This window comes from Lepisosteus oculatus, chromosome 26 (assembly GCF_040954835.1).
Source record: "Lepisosteus oculatus isolate fLepOcu1 chromosome 26, fLepOcu1.hap2, whole genome shotgun sequence".
NCBI classification, from domain to species: Eukaryota; Metazoa; Chordata; class Actinopteri; order Semionotiformes; family Lepisosteidae; genus Lepisosteus; species Lepisosteus oculatus.
In genome coordinates, this window is record NC_090721.1 from 12,086,066 (window position 1) to 12,099,775 (window position 13,710).

The following is a 13,710-nucleotide window of genomic DNA, read 5'->3' on the forward strand; positions in this document are numbered from 1 at the left end:
TCCAGAGGGTCAGTATTAGTGGGCTACACCCAGGCTCACTCACTGCGAGTGTGATCTCAGCAGTCTCTGTGCTCTTGGGACACTTGACTCACCTGTCTCTCTCTTTCTCTCCCTGTGCTGTCCCTCTCCTGCCCTCTCTCTCCCTCCTCGGACTCCAGCTGGAGGAGGTCCAATCACCACCTCCTGTGAGACAGAAGAAAAAGAAGGTGGGTAATGCTCTGATCCTCTCTTTACTCCTGTCCAGTGTCCAGTCAGGGTGTCTGTATGAACCCCTCTCTCTCTCAGTGCAGTGTTCATGTCCTGGAGTGTCCAGTCAGTGTGTCTGTATGAACACCTCTCTCTCTCTGTGCAGTGTTCATGTACTGGAGTGTCCAGTCAGTCAGGGTGTCTGTGTGAACCCCTCTCTCTCTCAGTGCAGTGTTCATGTACTGGAGTGTCCAGTCAGTGTGTCTGTATGAACCCCTCTCTCTCTCTCAGTGCAGTGTTCATGTCCTGGAGTGTCCAGTCCGACTCTTAACGTGACTCTCCTGTCTCTGCTTCAGAAGCGCTGTTGCATCTTTTTGAAGTCCCTGAGCTGCGTGTCAGTGGAGACAGAAGATCAGGACGAGCCGATGGAGGCGGCGGAGACCGTAGCTCAGGAGAGGAAGAGCGAGGGAGAGGAGGAGCAGGCTGACGGGAAGGACAAGAAGAGGAAGAGGAGGTGCAGGTGAGCAGACAGGGGGGCGCCACCCGGTCGTGTCTGTGATTCAAGGAGGAGTCTCCTCTTGCTGTTTGATGTCATGGTGACGTCTGTGTCTTTGTCCCTCACAACTGCAATAACAATATTCTTTCCAGGTTCCTTTCCTGGTTCTGTGCCTGCTAAGATCTGGACTGGACTATACTAAACTGGAGTGGACCGGAGCTGAGGGACACCAGACGACTGGACTGGAGCCTAGGGACAATAGCCTGGACTGGACCGGAGCTGAGAGACACCAGACTGGACTGGACTGGACTGGAGCTGAGGGACCCCAGACTGTGCTGGACCGAAGCTGAGGGACCCCAGTCTGGACTGAAGCTGAGGGACCCCAGACTGTGCTGGACCGAAGCTGAGGGACCCCAGTTTGTGCTGGACCGAAGCTGAGGGACCCCAGTCTGTGGTGGGCCAAAGCTGAGGGACCCCAGTTTGTGCTGGACCGAAGCTGAGGGACCCCAGTCTGTGGTGGGCCAAAGCTGAGGGACACCAGACTGTGCTGGACCGAAGCTGAGGGACCCCAGTCTGTGCTGGACCGAAGCTGAGGGACCCCAGACTGTGCTGGACTGAAGCTGAGGGACCCCAGACTGGACTGGACCGAAGCTGAGGGACACCAGACTGGACTGGACTGGAGCTGAGGGACCCCAGTCTGTGCTGGACCGAACCTGAGGGACCCGAGACTGTGCTGGACCGAAGCTGAGGGACCCCAGTCTGGACTGCACTGGAGCTGAGGGACACCAGACTGGACTAAAGCTGAGGGGCCCCAGACTGGACTTGACTGGAGCCGAGGGGCCCCAGACTGGACTGGACTGGAGCTGAGGGATACCAGACTGGATTGGACTGGAGCTGAGGGACACCAGACTGGACTGGACTTTTGTAAAGCATCAATAAAATGTTTTAAAAAAAAATCTGTTTAGCTTTTGGTTTTTTCCCTCCCCCCCCCCCAGGGTTGCTGCTGGGAGAGGTGTGAGTGGGGCCAGCAGGGGGCGCTCTCACCCTGCGGTCTGTGTGGGTCCTGATGCCCCAGTATAGTGAAGGGGGACACTGGACTGTAAACAGGCGCTGTCCTTCGGATGAGACGTCAAACCGAGGTCCTGACTCTCTGTGCTCATTAACAATCCCGGGGTGTCTCTGGAGAAGAGTAGGGGTGTTACCCCAGTGTCCTGGCCTGATTCCCCCCCTGGTCTTGACCCATCATGGCCTCCTAATCACCCCCCCTCTCTGAACTGGCTCCATCCCTCTGCTCTCCTCCCCACTGAGAGCTGCTGTGTGCAGAACGGACTGGAGCATCATCCAGGTGGGGGCTGCACACTGGGGGGGCTGGAGGGGATCACCCTGACCTGGGAGGAGCTCTGAGTGGAGGGTCCAGACTTATTAATTATTATTATTATTCGTGCTGCACTGGGCTTCAGTCCTGGCAGTGAGAGGGGGACTCTGTGATCAGTACAGATACTTATGACTGTCTAATAATACACAATACAAATGGAAAACAGGGTAGCGCTGTAGTTTTCACAACCCGGACTCGGGAAGGTACAGGTCTTCTCCCTTCGTCCGGAGCAATGTGAGAGGTCACCCCCTCGGGGCGCAGTATCCCCGATGCATCCCCCCACCACCACCACCCAAAACGACACACACTTCTGTGATGATTGGGAGACCCCGTTTCGACCAGCCCCTGCGGTGGAGGAAACGACCCGCTGGAGAGAACACGCAGACTCCTCACAGAAGGGTCACCTCGGCATTTATTCCAACAGCAAAACAACACCAGAGAGAAACGGTCTCCGAAAGAGAAGCGTACACCGGGAAAAACACGACGGGTCATTACAAATGGGAATAGGAGTTCTTTTTTTCTTTTTTTTCCGGACGTCAGTTGTATCGTGTCCTGGTGAATTCTCCCGTTTCGAACGGAGTTTAATGTCGCGTTTCTAATTTATTAGAGAGAGGCACTGAACTTTGGGGAACGTGACATCCACCCAGTATTACTAGTAGGTTGATAAATACAAATGTTCTTTTTCCCCCCGTATTATACCTCGCGAAATATAACGATGGCCAACTCCTTAAGTCGAAATTTAAACCCTTCTCACGCTACAAGACTCCGGACGTTTCCTTTTTTGTCCTCTTTGGCCTCCAAAATAAAAAAAAACTGGGATCCATCGTGGCGTTGCCAAACTAAAAGGTCAACCACTTTTCGGGCTTTCGTGCTGTCCATGATGAAACCGTCATGGTTGTGTAAGGATACGTTACGTCACAGACCGGCGGCGCTCGAACGTGAGGAGTGTCGTTACGTTTTTGAAACGGGCATGTCAGACAAGATCTCTGACAAGATCTCTGAAAAACCCAAACCTGTAAGATTCAATTTCAATTCCGTTTTTTTATATAGCGCCTTTCACAACAAGAATGCCCCAAGGCCCCGAACAAAGGAGTTGTTCCACACCCCCGCCACCCTCTGTGTACAGTAGAGCCCCCTGTCCTGACTGGAGGAGCTCACCCAGCTGTGTCTGGAGAGAAGCCGGGGTATCGGCTTCAACCACAGGTCTGGGCAGCTTGTTCCCCACCCCCAACCCCCTCTGTGTACAGAAGAGCCTCCTGTCCTGACTGGAGTGACAGTAGAGACGGGGTTCGTGGGTTATCTGGAGGGGGACTTCGCTCCAACAAAACGCCCAGCCCTGCTGCTCCTACCTCGGACGGAAGACACTTTCCCCAGCTGCTTCATCGTCTTCTCCCTGCGGGAGACCAGCCGCCTGCCGGATCGGGGGGCGCTGTCGCCGGGGCGGGCCGTGGCCCCCGACGTCGAGGGGCTCCCGGGGGCCGCTCCGCTCGTCGTCGGCACCGGCGCCGCGTTCTCTGCCGCCGCCACCGGCATCGGGCTGCGGGCCTCACCTGGAGGCAACACAGCGGCTTCTTTTAACAGATCACCTCGGGAATCGGGAACAACGGAGCTGTGTGCTGCCATCTGTACGGAGGGGTTCAGCGCAGGGGGGCTCCGGGCTCGGGTCTGGACCCTGGGGGGGGGACTGTCTGTGTGGAGTCTGCATGGTCTCCCTGTGTTCTCTGGTTCCAAAGACAGGGTTTTGGGCTAATTGGCTTCTGGGAAAACTGGCCCTGGTGTGTGCGTGTCCTGTGATGTACTGGTGTCCTGTCCAGGATGTGTGAGTGAGTGTGTGTGTGTCCTGTGATGGACTGGTGTCCTGTCCAGGGTGTGTGAGTGAGTGTGTGTGTGTCCTGTGATGGACTGGTGTCCTGTCCATGGTGTGTGTTTCTGTGTGTCCTGTGATGGACAGATGGTACCCAGCCTGGACACCCATGAGACACTGGCTTCCTCAGAAGACTCTCACGGAGGGCACACTGTCCCTAACCCGGGTCCAGAAGTAACTACAGTGATCTATAATTCCTGCGCCTCGGAAGGGTTTATGACGTCTCTGTCCCGCGCCCGCGCCCGCGGACCGGCGGTTCGGCGTCGCGCTCCGCAGCTCGAGCTTCGGTGCGAGGCAGGGCGGGAGGGAGTCGATGTGGCCTCGGCGCCATCTTTGCTGGTGAGTCAATTGTGACCGTTGCGGTACAATAAACCATCAATAAACCTTTTCCCACCCCGACCAGTATTTCTGTCGCGGCCCACGTCCCTTACAATCGACAAACTATAAAAAAACACTAGCCCTTCGCAACATTACACGCCATTTTATTTATTTTAAACGTCCGTTAGATACGCAGGTGGCTCGATACCTGTCTTATCCTCGCCGGCGTCTTTATACCGGCAAGTGAATTTTATTTGGGGTCCCTCAGAATTGTGACAGAAATGTCAGTGAAACACAATAAAAAACGAAACTTTTTTTTAAAGGCGATGAATGGATTTTAACAGTAACCGTGTAGCGACTGACGTAAGAAAAAAAAAGTTGTCTTTCCCTACGAAGACGTTTTGGTACAGGACTTTCTTTAAATATCAGTTGTGCATAGCGTTTTACAAAAAGTTGATGATGATCTTGGAGATAATTGCAAAGGAAAATTGAGATAACTACCAAAACATTACGTGTGAAACGACAGGACAGAACTTTGAACCCACAAAGAAACAAAGGTATGAAATATTGCCTCGTCATGGGGGGTTGATAATTGTAATAAGTGTTCCTAATTTTCGTAAAGAACTGTATATTATGGGAGTCACACGTGAGATTTAGTGTATATACGTTTCATATTGTGCATATATACGGGGTTAAAAAGTGGAATGAGTATGATTATAAACTCGTGTGTCCTATAATCAGATAATTTTTGAACAAGCTTTGATTAGACAGGTGAAAAACAACACCAGATCCTTTTTTTAAATATATTCTCACGTCTGAATATCAGCTTCTCCCCTCTGGCCAACATTTCAGGGCTCCCAGATGTAGATCCCAAATTGAAACAAATATTCATTTGTTACCCTTATTAAAACAGTTAATAGAAGTGAGTGACCAGGGTAAATAAAGGTGGGTCAGTGTAAACTGTTTATTCTGAACCAGACGTCATGTGTGATATGTCATGACTTCTTATATTAAGTTTTATCTTTATATTTAGTTATACATGTGTAATAGATGCAATGTGTCCATAAAAAGGTTTCTCCAGGGGAAAATCAAGTTGGTTTTAAAACCGTGTTTCCTTTTTAGGGTACGTTTGCATTCCAAGTGTGGTGTTTTTGCCTTTTTATCATATTTCGGATGTGAATCTGTGGTATTTTTGCAGAGACAAGTTGCCTTTCTTATACGCGGAGGGATCTGTTTGTGAGATGTCTGCTCGGTCCATTTCTGAGCTCAGTATAAGGTGTAGAAACCATGACTGTCATCATAACCTGCCTCTCACCCTGGCCCGAGCCTGAAGCATGCCCCTTAGTGCAGGGTTAGAGGTTTGGAATAATGTTGTGACTATTGCTTCATCAATAACATGCTGATTGCATGTTTCTAGATGGGTATAACAGAGATCTCAACTACTGAGGGGCCTTACTAATAATTGCTTACACTTATATAGCGCTTTTCTGGACACTCCACTCAAAGCGCTGCACAGGGAATGGGGAATCCCACTACCGCCACCAATGTACAGCCCCCACCTGGATGATGCGACGGCAGCCATAGTGCGCCAGAACGCTCCCCACACACCAGCTCTCAGTGGGGAGGAGAGCAGAGGGATGAAGCCAGTTCAGAGAGGGGGGTTATTAGGAGGCCATGATTGGTAAGGGCCAATGGGAAATTCGGCCAGGACGCCTGGGTTACACCCCTACTCTTTTCGAGAGACGCCCTGGGATTTTTAATGACCACAGAGTCAGGACCTCGGTTTTACGTCTCATCCAAAGGATGGCGCCTGTTTACAGTATAGTGTCCCCCGTCACTATACTGGGGTATCAGACCGCAGGGTGAGCGCCCCCCTGCTGTCCCACTAACACCTCTTCCACCTCTTATTAGCCAGTGAAAAATGGTAGCTTCCTCAGAGACACCGCAGGAAGACAGGAGTTTGTGATGAAAGTTCAAGAGGCATGGCCACACCCTAGTTCAGTCAGACTCGGCTGTCGATATTCAAGCAATCACTCCTGACTCCTCTCCTGAAACACTGTCAATACTGCACGTGATCCCCCTCTCTCCCTCGCGTCCCTCTCCCACCCCGTCTCCACCTGTGTAGCTGCCCCCCCTGGTCACTCCTCCTCGCTGTGCAGGGGGGGTCCCAGCCTCCTCGTCCTCTGGCCAGGAGCCCTCAGCCAAGCGGGTTCAGCCAGATCATCACTCCATTATTCTTTTCAGTATGCTAAATTCCTGGTGTTGTTTTTTTTCTCCCCAGAAAACTGACTGTCCGCCCCACCTCTGCGCTAAGTGGACGATGAAGTCAGGTTCCAGTGTGCCTGGTGTTTACAGGTAATACTTCAGACTGGTCGGCCTCACCTCAGGGTGTCTGGGCGTTTGATATTATACAGTTGCAATGCTGAGGCCTGTGACTGTGATGCTGTAAGGCTACAGGAGTCTCTCTGGAGATCCTGAGTGATTTCCGGCGTTCGTGTGGAAACACAGCCCTACCCTCCCGCAGTGTCCAGTCCGCAGAATTTCTTGGAGACGTGGCCTAGCCGATGGGCGACCCCGCCAGCAAGAGACTAGCTGAGGCAGGATGTTCTGTACGGTTCAGTTAATTAGACACGCACAGATGTTGAGCTCATCGTCCTTTTAATTGTGCCATCTATGCTAACTGTAGCCGAGATCGAACTATCAAGGTGACAGATCAATAATTTTAAATTAAATAGATGCATGATATTGCTAGCGCTGATGCAAGAGGCAAGTCAGAGGAACTGAACACAGAATGGATAGGAGTCGCAGTGAGTGAGAGAGGAATGAGCTAAATTATTTAAGAGGATTAAAACACTGAAGAACAGGAGACACAGTGAGAGAGAGGAGGTCACAGGAAATGCCTCAGTAACAAACATACTAACACACAGGACAGGAGACACAGTGAGAGAGAGAGGAGATCACAGAGAATCCCTCAGTAACAAACCCACAGGACAGGAGACACAGCGAGAGAGAGGAGATCACAGAAAATACCTCAGTTTTAAGTGCAGACAACCGGACTGGAGACAGAGTGAGGAAGAGTAAATGAAACACAGTAGGATTGATAGGAGACGGGTTATGAAGAGATGGGACACACAGAGATGGAGAGAAGGGAGGCGACAGTTGAACTCGCTGGCTGAGTGAATTGACACTACTGTTTCTTTGGCAGATGAAGTCGGGGTCCAGAGTTTCACTGACGTGGCAGAACCGTCCCAGCTCGGTCTCCTCCCATTCCTGCAGGTCAGTGCCCCTTCAGTCAGACCCTGTGTTCGGGGAGACACACAGGGAAGTCGCACACTGTGACAAAAGGCTCCAGAGACATCGCCGAACCAAAGAATAGCTCCAGAGCATTTGTGCACCTTTTGGAATTCTTCATGTATAGTGAAAGGTGAAAATAAAACCAAGAATGGGTGACGCGTCTTTACACAGAGGCGGGTGGGGAACAAGCTGCACAGCCTTGTTGTTGATGCCGATACCCTGGCTTCTCTCCAGATACAGGTGGATTAAATCATGGGTCCAATTAATCACTAACTACCAGACAGGCTTGAAAAACCGAATGGCATTCTCTCGTTTTTAACCTTTCCTCAGTTCTTAGAAAACCTGCACGCAGAAAAAAAATAATTTGCATTTTTTTACAATTTCCAACGGTTAGGTCTGTGGGTATTTAAATCTGACTAGAATGTGTATTGTTCAAAATCTCTTGTTCACTATCAGTGTTGTTGTTTTTAGTGTCATTATCATTACTCCTGTGGGTTTTATACTGTGGTAAAGAGTTAAAAAAGTCCTCACTTTGTGCTGCTCTCGGTTTGTTGACGGTGGCGTACTCCACATCACTGTTGGGTAGTGTGATGTCTGTAGACAACAGGATACTGGTCAATACTTATGTTAACTTATACTATACAGGATAAGACTTACATTAACACCATACTGAACAACAGGGCTCACTGTTCACACTCGTATTGACACTGTACAGATAACAGGACTCACCGTTCACACTTATATTAATACTTTTTTGATCAACAGGACTCAGTGTTCACACTCATGTCGACACTTATAACACTCGTATTGACACTGTACTGAACAACAGGACTTACTGTTCACACTCGTATTGACACTTCTGAACAACAGGACTTACTGTTCATACTCGTATTGACACTGTACTGAACAACAGGACTTACTGTTCACACTCGTATTGACACTGTACTGACCAACAGGACTCGTGTCGACACCGTTCACACTCGAATCGACGCTGCTCACACTCGTGTCGACACTTGACACTCGTATCCAGTAATGATTGCCCAACCCAGCACTTAGCAGAGCTCCCAGTGGTGGGGCTGTGGTCCAGGGGCTCTGCCCCGACTTCACCTCACACTGACCTAGCAAGCCCGCGCACCACAGGCGTCTCGCCGTCCCCCGCCGCTGCCGTTTGAGCCCTGCGAGCCCTTACACGTGAGAAGGCAAAACCTACTTCCGCCCGCGGGCCCGGGATCCTGGATCACGGAGTAATGGCATTCCTGCGGTGCCGCGGTTCCTGAAAGAGAGAGATAACGGTCAGGGAAGCGTCGCTGAAGACGCGCGGCAGGTAGGGATAACGGTCAGGGAGGGGGCCGTGTCGGCCACCCGCAGGCCGCAGAGGCAGCAGGTACGGGATCATTCCACGCGGCCGAGAGAGAGGGGAAAGAGACGCGACATTTAGACTGTGGTCTTTTCCGGCTTCACGCGCCCGAAGGAGGCTCTGCGGCCGAAACGCCGCGTCCCTTTTCCTGTCCTTCCAGCGCAGGGATAAACTTTGACCTGCTCTGCTGCGGGTGAAGACAAAGTCGGCGTCGCTGGGTTTTTAAAAAAAACCCGCAGAGCCACTTCATACTTCTGACGACGATGGAAGGGGAATATTTACAAGTCCTGTTCTAAAAGGTCTTCGGATCTCACCATCACCGGCTGGGAGTGGGGTTTGCGCCAGGCAGTAGTCGGAGTCCGTTTTCTCCAGGTGTTCCGAAACAGACCGAAACACAGGATGAGAGACCGCAGTTGTGAAATGAGTTGAAAGCCGATCGTGGGCCGCCTGTTTGCTAACTGAACCAGGCTTGCTCAGGCCGGATCCATTAAAACCCACAAACTTAATGAATTGATACTTGAGCTTGCGTTGTCCTGTTCTGGGACCGACCAGCTTTGACTTTGCTGGACCTTTTATTGAAGATCATATCGGACTGCTCCAGTGAGAACTCAGCATTACAGATCTCTCAAGGTCAAACTCACAGAAGAGCCACAGACAGACAGAGACAGGATCAGAGACACAGGGGAGAGTCAGGACGGTGAAGGAGTCCTCATGGAGGAGATCAGATACACTGAGAGAAGAGCCACATTTAGACAGAGACAGGATCAGAGACACAGTGGAGAGTCAGGACAGTGAAGGCGTCCTCATGGAGGAGATCAGATACACTGAGAGAAGAGCCACAGACAGAGACAGGATCAGAGACACAGCGGACAGTCAGGACAGTGAAGGAATCCTCATGGAGGAGATCAGATACGCTGAGAGAAGAGCCACAGACAGAGACAGGATCAGAGACACAGGGGAGAGTCAGGACAGTGAAGGCGTCCTCATGGAAGAGATCAGATATACAGAGAGAAGAGCCACAGAAAGAGACAGGATCAGAGACACAGGGGAGAGTCAGGACAGTGAAGGCGTCCTCATGGAGGAGATCAGATACACTGAGAGAAGAGCCACAGACAGAGACAGGATCAGAGAATCAGAGACACAGTGGAGAGTCAGGATAGTGAAGGCCTCCTCATGGAGGAGATCAGATACACTGAGAGAAGAGCCACAGACAGACAGGATCAGAGACACAGCGGAGAGTCGGGACAGTGACGGAGTCCTCATGGAGGAGATCAGATACACAGAGAGAAGAGCCAGACAGAGACAGGATCAGAGACACAGCGAAGAGTCAGGACAGTGAAGGAGTCCTCTACTTAAATTATTACATTATACACAATTTGAGTTCATTTTAAAAAGTAAAAGGTAATGAAAGGAATGCATTTTCATAAGAAAGATAATACCGATATGCATGTGATAATCTTCCTTATATCATGTAGTGTGTCATTTGGACACTTTGTGGGCTTGAAATACAAAGAAAATCATGTTCTATGGTACAAGATAAATACAAAACTTAAGCTTTTATTTTAATTAGATTTGTTGTTAAAGCATAAGCAATCATTTATTACATTAATATATGTGAAAATAACATTTTAACATCATACATTTAGTATATTTAGTCCCTAATGCTGAAAGAAATGATCATTTGTTTAAAACGCACGGGTCTGTCTCAAAGGATGCAGTGCTCCTGAAAGGGCTCTCAAACCCTGCATTTCAGATGCCTAGCTGTATCCCTCACATGTGGCACCTCAGAATGACTTCTAACCTTACCTGCGGTGTATTCAGTCCCTATTGCTCAATGCATGGTGTACGTACTGCATACATGTGTCTTGAGAATGAGGAATGGGCCCCTGAGACAGTCATTTGCCTGTTTCACAAATGATCGTATTTTACTAGAGATTCTGTTTGGGATTCAGATGTGCATTCGGATTTATTGGTACATGCCCAGGGCAGTAAGCAGTCTGAGGATTTATGGCTTATTCAAAGCAGACTGAGCGCTGCTATACTGTATGTAGGAGCCAGAGATGAAGAATGAGCTATTTAAGGAAATCAGGAGTGTGAGAGAGGGAGTGTGTGTTTTTCCTCCCAATAGAGAAGGCTTGTGGTTCTTTATGCTTTTCTGCACAGGCTGCCAATGTGAGTACGGGTTGGGTTCTTGGTTTGAATGCTCGAGTTGTCAGGCTGGCGTTTTTTGTTCCTGTTGGAGCCCATAAATATGAACAAGGCGCTTGAGAACGTCTCTGTGCGGGTGTGCGTTTGTAATGACGTGTGTGTGCCTCTCTGTTTCAGTATAAAAAAATGCATTTAAGACATTCAGCCTTTTCATGTTTCTAATATTCTTTCCTTCTTGACAATAAGAACTAAGGTGCCTGGAGCATCATCCAGGTGGGGGCTGCACACTGGGGGGGCTGGAGGGGATCCCCCTGACCTGGGAAGAGCTGGAGAGGAGAGGGTCCAGACTTAGTGTCTCTCTCCTCCTCCTCTCTGTCCTGTGGTGTCCAGGCAGTGTGTCTCTCTCCTCCTCCTCTCTGTCCTGTGGTGTCCAGTCAGTGTGTCTCTCTCCTCCTCCTCTCTGTCCTGTGGTGTCCAGGCAGTGTGTCTCTCTCCTCCTCCTCCTCTCTGTCCTGTGGTGTCCAGTGGGTCAGTATTAGTGGGCTACACCCAGGCTCACTCACTGCGAGTGTGATCTCAGCAGAGTCTCTGTACTCTTGGGACACTTGACTCACCTGTCTCTCTCTTTCTCTCCCTGTGCTGTCCCTCTCCTGCCCCCTCTCTCCCTCCTCGGACTCCAGCTGGAGGAGGTCCAATCACCACCTCCTGTGGAACAGAAGAAAAAGAAGGTGGGTAGTGCTCTGATCCTCCCTTTACTCCTGTCCAGTGTCCAGTCAGTTTCCAGTCACGGTGTCTGTATGAACCCCTCTCTCTCAATTTTTCAATTCAATTCAATTCAAGGTGCTTTATTAGCATGACCGATGGGTACAATCAGTGTTGCCAAAGCAAATAAAAATAATAAAATTAACATATAACATAACAAAAAATAGAAGTAAAATAAAATCTACAGACATGTTACAGACATTTACAACAAACACATATTATATAATATTGACATATACTGTAGGCGGCTGGAGCATTATTGGAAGACGGACTTACTGTTTCTCAGGCTGTGACAGGAGATCACATACTGGCTGCCAGATCAACTGAGTTCCCTCCTCCCTCTTCCAGTAGGATTGGGACCTGTTGTGGTTTTGGCAGGTGTGGGAACTCTGGGATTAGATTTCTGAATTTCGGGAAGAATGTTTCTCTAATCCCAGAGTATCTGTCACAGTGCAGTAGGAAGTGCACCTCTGTCTCTATTTCTCCCTGCTGGCAGTGGGAGCACAGCCTGTCCTCTCTGGGCAGCCAGGTCTGCCTGTGTCGCCGAGTTTCTATGGCCAGGTTGTGGTCAGTGCAGTGTTCATGTACTGGAGTGTCCAGTCAGTGTGTGTGTATGAACTCCTCTCTCTCTCAGTGCAGTGTTCATGTACTGGAGTGTCCAGTCCGACTCTTAACGTGACTCTCCTGTCTCTGCTTCAGAAGCGCTGTTGCGTCTTTTTGAAGTCCCTGAGCTGCGTGTCAGTGGAGACAGAAGATCAGGACGAGCCGATGGAGGTGGCGGAGACCGTGGGTCGGGAGAGGAAGAGCGAGGGAGAGGAGGAGCAGGCTGCCGGGAAGGACAAGAAGAGGAAGAGGAGGTGCAGGTGATCAGACAGGGGGGCGCCGCCCGGTCGTGTCTGTGATTCAAGGAGGAGTCTCCTCTTGCTGTTTGATGTCATGGTGACGTCTGTGTCTTTGTCCCTCACAACTGCAATAACAATATTCTTTCCAGGTTCCTTTCCTGGTTCTGTGCCAGTCTGTGCTGGACCGAAGCTGAGGGACCCCAGACTGGACTGGACTGAAGCTGAGGGACCCCAGACTGGACTGATGACCTTTTGTTAAGCATCAATAAAATTTTTTTAAAAAAAATCTGTTTAGCTTTTGTTTTTTTCCCTCCCCCCCCCCAAGGTTGCTGCTGGGAGAGGTGTGAGACCCTGCGGTCTGTTTGGGTCCTGATGCCTCAGTATAGTGACGGGGTACACTGGACTGTAAACAGGCGCCGTCCTTCGGATGAGACGTAAAACCGAGGTCCTGACTCTCTGTGCTCATTAACAATCCCGGGGTGTCTCTGGATTAGAGTAGGGGTGTTACCCCAGTATCCTGGCCTGATTCCCCCCCTAGTCTTGACCCATCATGGCCTCCTTATCACCCCCCTCTCTGAACTGGCTCCATCCCTCTGCTTTCCACCCCACTGAGAGCTGCTGTGTGCTGAGCGGACTGGAGCATCATCCAGGTGGGGGCTGCACACTGGGGGGGCTGGAGGGGATCCCCCTGACCTGGGAAGAGCTCTGAGTGGAGAGTCCAGACTTATTAATTATTATTATTATTCGTGCTGCACTGGGCTTCAGTCCTGGCAGTGAGAGGGGGACTCTGTGATCAGTACAGATACTTATGACTGTATAATAATACACGATACAAATGGAAAACAGGGTAGCGCTGTAGTCTCTTAGAAACGTTTTGAACTGCCAGAAGAAGTTTTCACAACCTGGACTCGTGAAGGTACAGGTCTTCTCCATTCGTCCCCCTCGGGGCGCAGTATCCCACATGCACCACCCCACCACCACCCAAAACGACACACACTTCTGTGACGATTGGGAGACCCTGCGGTGGTGGAAACGACCCGCTGGAGAGAACACGCAGACTCCACACAG

At 50.4% G+C, this 13,710-nt stretch overlaps 1 long non-coding RNA gene across 1 annotated transcript; it reads left to right on the top strand.

Moving 5' to 3' along the window:
* Window positions 1-4,467: 4,467 nt before the first annotated feature.
* Window positions 4,468-12,892, top strand: LOC138225161 (uncharacterized). The gene is made up of 6 exons (XR_011183743.1): window positions 4,468-4,796; window positions 6,521-6,594; window positions 7,445-7,515; window positions 11,719-11,766; window positions 12,500-12,663; window positions 12,792-12,892. It is a non-coding gene; the product is annotated as an uncharacterized lncRNA (long non-coding RNA).
* The last annotated feature ends 818 nt before the right edge of the window (window positions 12,893-13,710 follow it).